Genomic DNA, 15,586 nt, shown 5'->3' on the forward strand with positions numbered 1-15,586 from the left:
AAAGGCACGGAACGCTACATTAGGAGTGGCAAGCAGGATAATGAATTTGGAGGAAACTCTATACATTTTTTATACCAGACCGGCAGAGAATTCAAAAGGAGCAGCATGGAGAGTATATGGAACTGGATGCCAGATCCACTTGCATTCCAGAATTACAGATACAATTACCCACCGAAAGGGAACTACAACTACGACAGAAAACTGCCCTACAACAATCAGTACTGGTCAGAACAAACTCATTATGTCCACGATTAATGGACTTGCCGAAAAAGTCTCCCATTCAAACTATCACTAATAGAGTAACCTCATTCATCTTTGCCAACATACAAGGACTGAAAACAAGAACAAGCAACAAAGTACAGTTCATAAATGGCCTTCTCACGGAGTCAAATGCAGTATTTGGAGCTTTCACAGAAACCCATGCAGGGGAATTGTTGGACAGTGAGATCTGGATTCCAGGATATAACCTATACAGGTGTGATAGGAAAATTAGGTCACATGGAGGAGTGGGTCTGTATATTAGGGAAGACCTTGTATGCTCGGAGCTCCTAAACGTTACAAATGAGGTGGTAGAGGTACTGGGATTAAAAATAGAGAAAATAAATTTAGTGATTATACTAATATACAAACCGCCAGATGCAACGGCTGAGGAATTCACAGAACAGATAAGCAAAATAGAGAATAGCCTTGATAATTTGGAGAACGCGATACCTGATATTATCTTCCTAGGTGACTTCAACTTGCCTAGTCTCAGGTGGAACATAGCAAACAATAATATTATACCAGGAAATCTATCAGGACCTAACCAACCACAGATTAGAGAACTACTTAGATTCTGTGACAAATTTTCACTCAATCAGCAGATATCGGAGCCAACGAGAAATTAAAATATTCTGGATCTGGTCTTTACGAACAATGAAGACATTATCAGAGACATTACGATATCAGATACCACATACTCAGATCACAAACTCATTGAAGTGCAAACGACCATCAATACTCAGAATAGACCTAAAACGTTGATAAAGCGAGAGGGGCTATTCAGTAAATTCAATTTTAATAATAAAAGGATAGACTGGGAGATAATAAACAGGGAACTTACAAACATTCCATGGGGAACTGTTCTAAATAATACAAGTCCTACAGAAGGAATAGAAAAACTGACTTCAGAAGCGTATCAAGTCTGTCTGAAACATGTTCCTTTGAGGAAAGCCAGAAAGAGATCTAACGTAGAAAGAGAACGCAGACGACACTATAAACGCAGGAAAAAAATAACGGAACTGCTTATGCAGACACGAATTTCCCGTCAAAGAAGGAATAATTTAAATAGGGAGATTGAAGAAATCGAGCGGAAATTGAAACACTCATATGAAAATGAAGAAAGGCAGTTAGAACAAAAAGCAATTCAGGAAATAAAGAAAAATCCAAAATATTTCTTCTCATATGCGAAATCAAAAGCAAAAACCACTGCCAGTATTGGACCTATTCGTACAAGTGAAGGTTCATACACGGAGGATGACAAAGAAATTAGTGAAATCCTAAAAAAGCAGTATGAGGACATGTTTAGCACTCCAATAAACAACATGAAGGTGGAAGATCCAGACAATTTCTTTATGCGGGATATTCAAACCCCTGTAAATATAACTGATATAAACACGAGCGCACTAAATTTTGAAAAAGAAATTGAAAACATGCCCATGCACTCGGCCCCAGGTCCAGACTCATGGAATTCAATATTTATAAAGAAATGCAAAGTGCCGGTAGCACAGGCACTCAGTATAGTGTGGAGGAAGAGCTTGGACACGGGGGAGATACCAGATGCACTTAAAGTAGCAGACATAGCCCCTCTACACAAGGGAGGGAGCAAAGCATTGGCAAAAAATTATAGACCAGTTGCACTAACATCGCACATCATAAAAGTATTTGAGAGAGTGATTAGGAGTCAGGTCACCAATTTCATGGAGACCAATGACCTTCACAACCCAGGCCAACATGGATTTCGAGCGGGAAGATCGTGCCTCTCACAGCTACTTGAGCACTACGACAAAGTCACTGAGGCATTAGGAGAGAAACAGAATGCTGATGTGATATACACGGACTTCGCAAAGGCTTTCGATAAATGTGACCATGGCGTGATAGCACACAAAATGAAGTCAATGGGAATAACCGGTAAAGTAGGACGCTGGATACTCAGTTTTCTGTCAAACAGGCCTCAGCGAGTAACTGTCAACCATATAAAATCTAGTCCAAGTGCAGTGAAAAGCTCTGTACCTCAGGGTACAGTCCTTGCACCGCTGCTTTTCCTTATTCTCATATCAGATATAGACAAAAATACAAGTCACAGCTTCGTATCATCCTTTGCAGATGACACAAAAATCAGTATGAAAATTACCTCGGCTGAGGACATTGAAAAACTTCAAGCTGATATTAATAAAGTTTTCGACTGGGCATCAGAAAATAACATGATGTTTAACAGTGATAAATTCCAGGTACTCAGGTACGGTAAAAATGAGGACCTTAAACATAATACAGCAACATGTCCTCTTAAAAAGAACGTCAACATTTGCCGTTTGACTCTACGGCTGTTTTTGGACATTATTTTGTGTAAAACTACGTCTATTTTCGCTTCCATGGACTATCTCTTGTTATACAATGAAATACCAAACTCTTATTATTCTATAACTCACTGACTATGCTCTGATATTTGTTCTTCAAGTAAAAATATATATATTTTTGCCTTAATTAGGCCATAATCCAGAAAATTCCAGCCTATCGATCTTTATATTTAGGAAAACATCTAATAAATTTGGAAATAAATTTTTCGTTCGCCGACAGTTGCCTGTTACTATTTAACCCTCTATGCTTTAATGTCGCTGGTCATTGTGACTTTCCCAGGATTTATATATGTTTTGTAGTAGCATTTAGTCAGACTACAGTAATTTAACTAATGGGAAACCTCTATAGTTGTCGTAAATTAATAATAATCATTTATCAAATAATAAATTAGCAAACATATGCAACATTTTATGTTACGACTTTTCGGGTAGGCCGTTCTGTTTGTTTACAACCCCAATGGTTCAAAATACACAATACTTTTAATATATAATTGACTAAGTATGCTCTAATATATGGTCCTCAATGAAAATTATCGTTTTTTTTTGTTAATTTGTCCATAATGAATAAGATTCCTTACTGTTGATCTTTATATTAAGAAAAACATCTAAACAAATTGGTATTGTGTTTTCGTTCAGATAAAGTTTCCAGATACTATTTCCTAGTTATCAATTAATGTAGGTGGTTATTTTAATTCGCGGCTACCAGGGGCTTTCTCCCATTATACAATATAAATGTACTCACTAACTATTCTCTGGTATCTGTTCTTCAAGGAAAATTACCTATTTTTTGATTAATTAGTCCATAATTCATAAAATTCCTTCAGGTCGATCTTTATATTTAGAAAAACATCTAATCAATTTGGAATTTAATTTTTCGTTCACCTACAGTTACCTGCTATTATTTCATTGTTATATTTTATGTCGCTGGTCATTACAATTTTCCAAGAATTTAAACAGCTAAACAGCAAGTAGCATCTTGTTAGAGTACAGGAATTTACCTATGGAGAACCTCGATAGCTGCCGAAAATTATTAATGATTATATATGTAATTTAAAATAATGAATTATATACCATTTCTTATGTTACGTCTTTGGCGGGTAGGCCGTTCTGCGGGTTTACAACCGAATTGTTTAAAAATCACACTATTTTAAATGTATGAGTCACTAGTATGCTCTGATATATGTTCTGCAATGAAAATAAAGATTGTTTTGTTGTTAATTACTCCATAAATGTGTAATGTGTTAATTCAGTCTAAAATCTTTTTGCAACGTTTATATGCGATATACGTAGCTGGAAACTACCTAATATTTAAAAATAATAGTTACAACATTCTATTAATATATAATGTTTAAATAAATATCACATAAAGTCTGTATATCTGTTTTTAGATGTCTTATAAATCTTCTTTTAAAATAGTATTAATGATTTTTATGAATCTTGAGTAAAAATTCTGTTAATTATTATTAATCTAATTGTTATTATTTTAAGTAAAAGAATTGCAAGTATTCGCATAACCACGGGATCTCTGTTTGTGTATGAATTCACGGATTTGTTTTTGTTATGAGAGGGACGCCTTAGAAAGCATGGTGTAGGCCACCTGTGGCTCGCATCCGATCCCACGATCGTCGTCGCCCCTAAATCAACACAACAGGTATTTAGTATTTACGATTATAATAAGTAATATTTCTTTTATAATAATATTGCAGCAGGTGGTGTAGTGGTAGGACACTCGCCTGGCGTTCCGCGAGCGCTATGTCATGGGTTCGTATCCTGGCCGGGGAGGATTTACTGGGCGCAATTCCTTAACTGTAGCCTCTGTTTAACGCAACAGTAAAATGTGTACTTGGATGAAAAAACGATTCTTCGCGGCGGGGATCGTATTCCAGGGACCTGCCCGAAACGCTACTCGTACTAGTGGCTGTACAAGAATGTAACAACTCTTGCATATATCTCAGGTTAGGGGCTTGGCATTTACACTTTTAGGTCAGCAAACTAGCTAGAAGGTTAGACTATTAGACTCCACTGGTCAATCGGGGCCCTGCATGACTCAGCTTATCCTAACCTAGCCCAGCTTAAACCATCTTAGCATAGTTCATTCTAGCTGTGCATAGTGCTTGCACAGCCTTGCTTATCCTAGTTTACCTCTTCCTAGCCTACCGTAGCCAAGCCTATCCCAATATACCCTTACCTAGTCTTGCCTAGCCTAACCCTGCCTTGCTTTTAAACATGACCAGTCCTTCCTACCCTAGCCAAGCCCTGACCAGCTTAGCCAAGCCAATCCCTGCCTAGATTTAGCATAGCCTTGCCTTTTTATTAATATATAGAGGGTACCACCTCTGGTTGAGTTTGTAGGAACCCTCCGCTTATAGGGTTGAGGGTTCCATATATATATATATATATATATATATATATATATATATATTGTGACGGTAACGCGTTGGTGTTCGGCTGTTTAAGGCTAGGGGTATGGCCTCGTCACATAGTTATATAAAAAAAAATAGAAAAAACTGGAACTTCGTCTGTGGTAAGGTAAGGAGAAGACACACAAAACACAAGTAAAACTTTAACAATGAAATTTTAATGACGTTAAATAAATCAAAACATGAAAATAATGCACAAACAAATTCTTATAATAAAATCAATGAATCAAAATAATAAGAATACTTAAATGACACAATGAAAAGTTACGTTAAGGCAAAATAACAAGAAGTGCAATACAAAAGTTAAGTGGGAGGTGCTGGAATATTGGCTTAAAGCCACCACCTCTCTCAGTACACGCTAGAGTCTAGCTGGGAGGAGTGCTGGCCACGAAAGCACTGAACATTCTGAGGACTGATGTTGGGGCGACCCCAGACATCAGGTAGTATTGGGGGGGGCGAGGCAGGTGCAGCCAGACCGGCGACCAATCAGCGGAGCCGTAGCGATCAACGGGTAGTTTGGTGGTTGGAGTTCGAACAGGTGGCTGGCTGCATACGTTTTTGCTCACCCTGGCAAGCCTTGCTGGTGTTGTTGTCGTTGTTGGACATCTCTTCCATAGTCTTTTTATATAATTGTGAAGACGTAATTATGGAGGGAAGAGCAGGCTCAATCTCTTGAAGGAGATTATCGTCACAATATATATATAAGCCTATACTTGCATAAACCACAAGTGAAGATAAACAATCTTTGGACAACACCCACCAGTGGGACTCGAACCCAGAAAGCACAACTACCTTCCAGTAGCCGGCATAACTAGAATGCTTTAACCCACTACGCCATCAGACCTTACAAAAGAAGTAGATAGTTCGAGATATATATATCTCAAACATCTCTACCTCCCGAAGGCACCAGATGAGTGAGGGGTCAGTCTGCATTTTTCGTCAAGCCACTGTCAATGTGAGAGAACTCGTGTCCAGCTTATAAGCCTATACTTGCATAAACCACAAGTGAAGATAAACAATCTTTGGACAACACCCACCAGTGGGACTCGAACCCAGAAAGCACAACTACCTTCCAGTAGCCGGCATAACTAGTATGCTTTAACCCACTACGCCATCAGACCTTACAAAAGAAGTAGATAGTTCGAGATATATATATCTCAAACATCTCTACCTCCCGAAGGCACCAGATGAGTGAGGGGTCAGTCTGCATTTTTCGTCAAGCCACTGTCAATGTGAGAGAACTCGTGTCCAGCTTATAAGCCTATACTTGCATAAACCACAAGTGAAGATAAACAATCTTTGGACAACACCCACCAGTGGGACTCGAACCCAGAAAGCACAACTACCTTCCAGTAGCCGGCATAACTAGTATGCTTTAACCCACTACGCCATAGGCTTATAAGCTGGACACGAGTTCTCTCACATTGACAGTGGCTTGACGAAAAATGCAGACTGACCCCTCACTCATCTGGTGCCTTCGGGAGGTAGAGATGTTTGAGATATATATATCTCGAACTATCTACTTCTTTTGTAAGGTCTGATGGCGTAGTGGGTTAAAGCATACTAGTTATGCCGGCTACTGGAAGGTAGTTGTGCTTTCTGGGTTCGAGTCCCACTGGTGGGTGTTGTCCAAAGATTGTTTATCTTCACTTGTGGTTTATGCAAGTATAGGCTTATAAGCTGGACACGAGTTCTCTCACATTGACAGTGGCTTGACGAAAAATGCAGACTGACCCCTCACTCATCTGGTGCCTTCGGGAGGTAGAGATGTTTGAGATATATATATCTCGAACTATCTACTTCTTTTGTAAGGTCTGATGGCGTAGTGGGTTAAAGCATACTAGTTATGCCGGCTACTGGAAGGTAGTTGTGCTTTCTGGGTTCGAGTCCCACTGGTGGGTGTTGTCCAAAGATTGTTTATCTTCACTTGTGGTTTATGCAAGTATAGGCTTATAAGCTGGACACGAGTTCTCTCACATTGACAGTGGCTTGACGAAAAATGCAGACTGACCCCTCACTCATCTGGTGCCTTCGGGAGGTAGAGATGTTTGAGATATATATATCTCGAACTATCTACTTCTTTTGTAAGGTCTGATGGCGTAGTGGGTTAAAGCATACTAGTTATGCCGGCTACTGGAAGGTAGTTGTGCTTTCTGGGTTCGAGTCCCACTGGTGGGTGTTGTCCAAAGATTGTTTATCTTCACTTGTGGTTTATGCAAGTATAGGCTTATAAGCTGGACACGAGTTCTCTCACATTGACAGTGGCTTGACGAAAAATGCAGACTGACCCCTCACTCATCTGGTGCCTTCGGGAGGTAGAGATGTTTGAGATATATATATCTCGAACTATCTACTTCTTTTGTAAGGTCTGATGGCGTAGTGGGTTAAAGCATACTAGTTATGCCGGCTACTGGAAGGTAGTTGTGCTTTCTGGGTTCGAGTCCCACTGGTGGGTGTTGTCCAAAGATTGTATATATATATATATATATATATATATATATATATATATATATATATATATATATATATATATATATATATATATATATATATATATATATATATATATATGTCGTACCTAGTAGCCAGAACTCACTTCTCAGCCTACTATGCAAGGCCCGATTTGCCTAATAAGCCAAGTTTTCATGAATTAATGTTTTTTCGTCTACCTAACCTACCTAACCTAACCTAACCTAACTTTTTCTGCTACCTAACCTAACCTAACCGATAGAGATAGGTTAGGTTAGGTTAGGTAGGGTTGGTTAGGTTCGGTCATATATCTACGTTAATTTTAACTTCAATAAAAAAAAATTGACCTCATACATAATGAAATGGGTAGCTTTATCACTTCATAAGGAAAAAATTAGAAAAATATATTAATTCAGGAAAACTTGGCTTATTAGGCAAATCGGGCATTGCATAGTAGGCTGAGAAGTGCGTTCTGGCTATTAGGTACGACATATATATATATATATATATATATATATATATATATATATATATATATATATATATATATATATATATATATACAGTATATATATGTCATACCTAGTAGCCAGAATGCACTTCTCGGCCTACTATGCAAGGCCTGATTTGCCTAATAAGCCAAGTTTTCCTGAATTATTATATTTTCTCAATTTTTTTTCTTATGAGATGATAAAGCTACCCATTTCATTATGTATGAGGTCAATATTTTTTTATTGGAGTTAAAATTAACGTAGATATATGACCAAACCTAACCAACCCTACCTAACCTAACCTAACCTATCTTTTTAGGTTAGGTTAGGTTAGGTAGCTGAAAAAGTTAGGTTACGTTTGGTTAGGTAGGTTAGGTAGTCGAAAAACAATTAATTCATGAAAACTTGGCTTATTAGGCAAATCGGGCCTTGCATAGTAGGCAGAGAAGTGCGTTCTGGCTATTAGGTACGACATATATATATTAATATAAATAATGTGTGTGTAAACATGCCACGTGTGTGTAAATCACAAAAATTAACACTTGATGAAAAATGTGACAGTGTCAGACCACGGAGGAAGAATTGAAACAGGAATTTCCTTAAGTACTTTCATATATTAAAACATCTTCAGAAGGAATAATTTTTTATATAAATTAAATTAAAAAAAAATCATTCCTCCATCGTCTGACACTATAATATATATATAATAATATATATATATAATATATATATATATATATATATATATATATATATATATATATATATATATATATATATATGTATATATATATATATGTATATATATATATATATATATTTATATATATATATATATATATATATATATATATAATGTGTGTGTGTGTGTGTACTCACCTAGTTGTGCTTGCGGTGGTTGAGCTCTGGCTCTTTGTCCCGTATGTATGTATTCATATATATATATATATATATATATATATATATATATATATATATATATATATATATATATATATATATATATATATATATATATATATATATGTCGTACCTAGTAGCCAGAACGCACTTCTCAGCCTACTATGCAAGGCCCGATTTGCCTAATAAGCCAAGTTCTTCTGAATTAATATATTTTCTGTAATTTTTTTCTTATGAAATGATAAAGCTACCCATTTCATTATGTATGAGGTCAATTTTTTTTTATTGGAGTTAAAATTAACGTAGATATATGACCAAATTTAACCAACCCTACCTAACCTAACCTAACCTATTTTTATAGGCTAGGTTAGGTTATTAGGCAAATCGGGCCTTGCATAGTAGGCTGAAAAGTGCGTTCTGGCTACTAGGTACGACATATATATATATATATATATATATATATATATGCGAACAAGCCTGAATGGTCCCCAGGACAATATGCAACTGAAAACTCACACCCCAGAAGTGACTCGAACCCATACTGCCAGGAGCAACGCAACTGGTATGTACTGGGACGCCTTAATCCGCTTGACCATCACGACCAGACATAAGGAAGTGATAGCCGAGGCTATTTGACCCACTTCCCCGCTGGCACTCGGATGGTAATCTTGGGCATAGCATTTTATCAAATCACCTCATTTTTGGGGCAACACGTGAGGAACACAAATGCGAACAAGCCTGAATAGTCCCCAGGACAATATGCAACTGAAAACTCACACCCCAGAAGTGACTCGAACCCAGTACTGCCAGGAGCAACGCAACTGGTATGTACAGGGACGCCTTAATCCGCTTCACCATCACGACCAGACATAAGGAAGTGATAGCCGAGGCTATTTGACCCACTTCCCCGCTGGCACTCGGATGGTAATCTTGGGCATAGCATATGGGTTCGAGTCACTTCTGGGGTGTGAGTTTTCAGTTATATATATATATATATATATATATATATATATATATATATATATATATATATATATATTAGTTATATATATAATATTAATATTATATATCCTGCCTGAAATGCTGCGTGTACTAGTGGCTTTACAAGATTTTGTGGTTATTCTCTATATCTGGTTCACCTAACAGTAAATAAGTACCTGGGAGTTAGACAGCTGCTATGGGCTGCTTCCTAGGGATGTGTGTGTGTGTTTGTATTCATGTTGAATTTTACAAAGTAGGAAGAGATGTTTGTACAAAAAAAAATCAAAAATTTTTGAAAGTATAAGTAGATATGATATTTTTCTCTAATTGTTTATTTCTGCTGTCTCGCCTCCTTTATAAAATGGCATCATTCTTGCTTTTTTAAGGATATCAGGAAAAGTAAGGCACTCCAGAGATTTGTTGACTCCTTCCTAGTGTTGCCTAGCCCAGCCCAGCCTAGACAAGGCAGGCTGGGCATTCTAGCCTCACGCAGCTTAGCCCCCACCTACATGTAGCATCCCAGTCCATCCTAAGTGATCATTACCTTACTGGCTGTGTTTTCTTTTCAGCCCTGAATGTAATGTGGTGGAACATAAGCAGATACATATCAGGTCTTAGAGAATCTGTACTTCATACATTTCTTAATAATGTCTCACAAATATTTAAATAATTAAAAAAAAATTGTATAATAACTTCATATTATTCTTGCAATTTATTTTTGAATTTTTTTTATACAAAATTTACATTTTAAAAGATTACCTCTATTTTTAGATTGATGACTTGAAGACTACAGTGCCATCCACAGCAAATCATGGTCTTAAAATATCTCCTAGCAATGACGAGACCAATTTTCACAGAGATCAAATTTTTGCTAAGCAGTAGTCACAGGTAAATATATATTATATATATAATATTATATATATAAAATTAACTACTTCATTGCTCAAAGCACCTTTAGACATTCTGAGAGTTGTGCTATTTTATTAATTATTTAATTAGGCTATATTTTAATGTTTTGTAATGTTTTCATTACTTTTTTTGTTTTGAAATATAAATTGTTGAGTTTTGAAACATTTTGACATTAACTATACCTGAATATTTATAAACAAAAAAATACCAGAACTATGTCCTTGACAATTGCACTAAGAAGTCTTTGCCAAAATCAGGTGCTCAGTGCAGTAGTTAAAAACTTAAAAGTTGTACCACCTCTGGTGCAAGATTAGGGACCCATAGCCTCAGAGAAGAAAATAGAGAGTACTCAGAGAAGGCCTTGAATAATAGGCAGGCTGTTTGTGTGTGTTTCGACGGTAAGCTTGCTGACACCAAATGTAGTTACCTAAGTGTAGTTACAGGATTAGAGCTACGCTCGTGGTGTCCCGTCTACCCAGCACTCTTTGTCACATAATGCTTTGAAACTACTGACGGTCTTGGCCGCCACCACCTTCTCACTTAACTTGTTCCAACCGTGTACCACTCTGTATGCGAAAGGAAATTTTTTTATATTTCTTTGGCATCTTTGTTTAGTTAGTTTAAATCTATGACCTTTTGTTCTTGAAGTTCCAGGTCTCGGGAAATCTTCCCTATCGATTTTATCAATTCCTGTTACTATTTTGTACATAGTGATTTTATCACCTCTTTTTGTTGTCTTCTAGTTTTGGCATATTTAATGCCTCTGACCTCTCCACATAGCTCTTGCCCTTTAGTTCTGGGAGCCACTTAGTAGCATGTCTTTGCACCTTTTCCAGTTTGTTGATGTGCTTCTTAAGATATGGGCACCACACAACCGCTGCATATTCTAGCCTTGGCCGAACAAAACTCGTGAACAATTTCTTTAGTATTTCGCCATCCATGTATTTAAACAAAATTCTGAAGTTAGAAAGCGTGGCATAGGCTCCTCACACAATGTTCTTTATGTGGGCCTCAAGTGATAGTTTTCTATCTAGAATCAACCCTAGACCTCTTTCTTTTATCAGAATTATATAAAGATTTCTAACATAATTTGTAGGTTGTGTGGGATCTATGTTCTATTCCACATTCCATAACATGGCATTTATTCACATTAAATTTCATTTGCCAAGTGGTGCTCCATATACTTATTTTGTCCAGGTCTTCTTGAAGGGCATGACAATCATCTAAATTTCTTATCCATCCCATTATCTTAGCATCATCAGCAAACATGTTTATATAATTCTGTATTCCAACTGGTAGATCATTTATGTAGACAATGAACATTTCTGGTGCATGTACTGTGGTACTCCACTTGTGACACTTCTCCAGTCCGATTGCCTCTGATTACTGCCCTCATTTTTCTATCAGTCAGAAAATTTTTCATCCATGTTAGAAGCTTACCTGTCACCCATCCAAAATTTTCTAGTTTCCAGAACAACCTCTTATGTGGAACTCTGTCGAAAGCCTTTTTTATGTCTAGATAGATGCAATCAACCCAACTACCTTTTTCCTTTAAAATCTCTGTGGCTCAATCATAGAAACTGAGTAAATTCGATACACAGGATCTTCCAGATCGAAAACAATACTGTCTGTGTGATATTATATAATTTCTCTCCAGGTGTTCTACCCATTTAGTTTTTATTATTTTTTTTTTGTTTTCAATCCTTTCACTGTTACACTTGTCAATGATTCAGGTCTATAACTGAGAGGGGTGGGGTCTTCCCTGTTGCCACTTTTGTAGATTGGAACTATGTTAGCCTTTTTCCACATGTTTGCTATGACTCCTATACACAGGGATGCCTGAAAGATCAGGTGAAGTGGAAGGCTGAGCTCAGATGCACATTCTCTCAGAACCCATGGTGAAACTCCATCTGGACCAACTGCTTTGTTCTTACTTAGCTCCTTTAGCATATTTTCCACTTCATCTCTAGACACCTCTATACGCTCTATGATGTTCTCAGAAATTCTTATTGTGTCTGGTTCTCTTAAGATTTCATTTTGTATAAACACACTTTGGAACTTTTGGTTTAATGTTTCACACATTGCATTATCATTTTCTGTGAATCTGTTTCCTATTTTCAACCTCTGGATATTATCCTTTACCTGCAATTTGTTGTTTATGAATTTGTAGAATAGGCCCAGTTCTGTTTTACATTTATCCATTATCCCTTTTTAAAAATTTCTTTCTGCCTCTTCCCTTACTGCTGTATAGTTGTTTCTCGCATCTTTGTATCGCTGGTATGATTGGGGGTTTGGCTTCTTTCTATTTTGATACCTGCTTGATGGGGTTCTGCTCTTCTACTCCCCAAGCCCGGCCCGAGGCCAGGCTCGACTTGTGAGAGTTTGGTCCACCAGGCTGTTGCTTGGAGCGGCCCGCAGGGCCACATACCCACAACATCCCGGCTGATCCGGAACTTCTCTTAGAAAACAGTCCAGTTTTCTCCTGAAGATGTCCACGGTTGTTCCGGCAGGAACAACCGTGCAACCGTGCTCTGAAGGGGAAAGTGAATACTGAGCAGTACTCGAGACGGGACAACATAAGTGACTTGAAGAGTACAACCATTGTGATGGGATCCCTGGATTTGAAAGTTCTCATAATCCATCCGATCATTTTTCTGGCTGACGCAATATTTGCTTGGTTATGCTCCCTAAACATTAGATCGTCGGACATCATTATTCCCAAATCCTTGACATGCTGTTTTTCTACTATGGGAAGATTTGATTGTGTTTTGTACCCTGTATTATGTTTCAGATCCTCATTTTTGCCATACCTGAAATTTATCACTGTTAAACATCATGTTATTTTCTGCTGCCCAATCGAAAACTTTGTTGACATCTGCTTGTAGTTTTTCAATGTCTTTCATTCCATTTTTGTGTCTTTTGGTCTGTGGCCCTCTCTCAATTTCTGTTGAACCAATCCTGTTTTCTGGCCCTGCATCTCTGTTTTGGTATGAATGTTTGTGTGCCTTCATTGTATATTTTGCAAAATTTGGCATACATTTAATTTACTTCCCTGTCTAGCAACAAGTCTGCCTAATTACTTATTAAAAAAAAATTTGAAGTTCCCCATAGTGACCTCTCTTGAAATCAAGTTTATCAACTGTTTCAATGTCCCCATTTTCTGTGTGTGTGTGTTTGGAGGCTAAGCTTGCTGATACCATGTGTGTGTGTGTTTGGAAGCTAAGCTTGCTGATACCATGTGTGTGTGTGTGTGTTTGGAGGCTAAGCTTGCTGATACCATGTGTGTGTGTGTGTGTTTGGAGGCTAAGTTTGCTGATACCATGTGTGTGTGTGTGTGTTTGGAGGCTAAGCTTGCTGATACCATGTGTGTGTGTGTGTTTGGAGGCTAAGCTTGCTGATACCATTTGTGTGTGTGTGTGTTTGGAGGCTAAGCTTGCTGATACCATGTGTGTGTGTGTGTGTTTGGAGGCTAAGCTTGCTGATACCATGTGTGTGTGTGTGTGTGTTTGGAGGCTAAGCTTGCTGATACCATGTGTGTGTGTGTGTGTGTGTTTAGAGGCTAAGCTTGCTGATACCATGTGTGTGTGTGTATTTGGAGGCTAAGCTTGCTGATACCATTTGTGTGTGTGCGTTTAGAGGCTAAGCTTGCTGATACCATGTGTGTATTTGGAGGCTAAGCTTGCTGATACCATGTGTGTGTGTGTTTGGAGGCTAAGCTTGCTGATACCATGTGTGTGTGTGTGTGTTTTGAGGCTAAGCTTGCTGATACCATGTGTGTGTGTGTTTGGAGGCTAAGCTTGCTGATACCATGTGTGTGTGTGTGTTTGGAGGCTAAGTTTGCTAACACCTTGTGTGTACTCACCTGTTTAAATAATAATAGGGGTGTGTACCACCTCTGGTGTAATTGTAGGGACCCACAGCCTTGAAGAAAATAAAGAGTATTCAGAGAAGACCTTGTGGATTCTCACTGAACACTAATCTTTTCTTCTCCTACCACCCCTCTTATTTTGTTTTATGCTGTATTCTATTATATATCATATAAATACATAGCCAAATGGCAATATTTATTATGTCTATACAAAAAGAAGACATCCACTTTATTTTTTTTCTCTCCTTTGTTTCTATGTGGATTTTGTTGTGACTAATGATTCTCCTCCTTCCCGTCAACAGGTCTTCCTCACTGGGCTTGCTCGGCTTTTGTGTTACTGTGAGGGTGCCATCATCGTTTACCCTTCAAGACTGACTCATGCTGGCATTGCATTTGTGGACTTCCCTTCACAGTAAACAGTCCTTCTCCATATGGTGATTGTCCAGGGCAAGCAGGGTGTGACTGCCATCTTGGAGAAGCAGGGTCTTTTAATATGAAGAATCTTCCGTCTTCTCTACTTACGCCAGCTTGTGCCGGCCTTGCATTCTTGTTACTTCATGTCCCTTGGGCCTTTTTTATTTATTTTACATAATAAATTTTTTGATTAATACCCGTGTTTCACAAGAGATCCTTAACATTTTAAGCACCAATTGTATTGACTAATGTACGTCTTGTAACCTTTAAGACATAAATAGACAAGACATAGATAAATGAGTGAATAATACTGAGTGACTAGGTTAGGGCGAGGAACATAGTACAGTGTCTGGCTTTGGAAGAATGCCTACTGTTTTAGAAACCTTATTGCCATGATCATAATCGTATGGGTTAAAAAGCATTTGTTGTCACTCCTACACTGTGGCTTGTTGGGCTTGAAACCTTTGCTCCTTGTTCGTGTTACATCTGACCTTTTGAAGAAATTGTATGAATCAATAT

The 15,586-nt window shown here is 37.8% G+C and overlaps 1 long non-coding RNA gene across 1 annotated transcript; it reads left to right on the forward strand.

The window, feature by feature from the left end:
* The first annotated feature begins 4,157 nt into the window (after nucleotides 1–4,157).
* On the forward strand, nucleotides 4,158–15,249 carry LOC138358857 (uncharacterized). The gene is made up of 3 exons (XR_011225595.1): nucleotides 4,158–4,266; nucleotides 10,648–10,764; nucleotides 14,956–15,249. It is a non-coding gene; the product is annotated as an uncharacterized lncRNA (long non-coding RNA).
* The last annotated feature ends 337 nt before the right edge of the window (nucleotides 15,250–15,586 follow it).

The sequence above is a fragment of the Procambarus clarkii genome, chromosome 87 (assembly GCF_040958095.1).
Source record: "Procambarus clarkii isolate CNS0578487 chromosome 87, FALCON_Pclarkii_2.0, whole genome shotgun sequence".
NCBI classification, from domain to species: domain Eukaryota; kingdom Metazoa; phylum Arthropoda; class Malacostraca; order Decapoda; family Cambaridae; genus Procambarus; species Procambarus clarkii.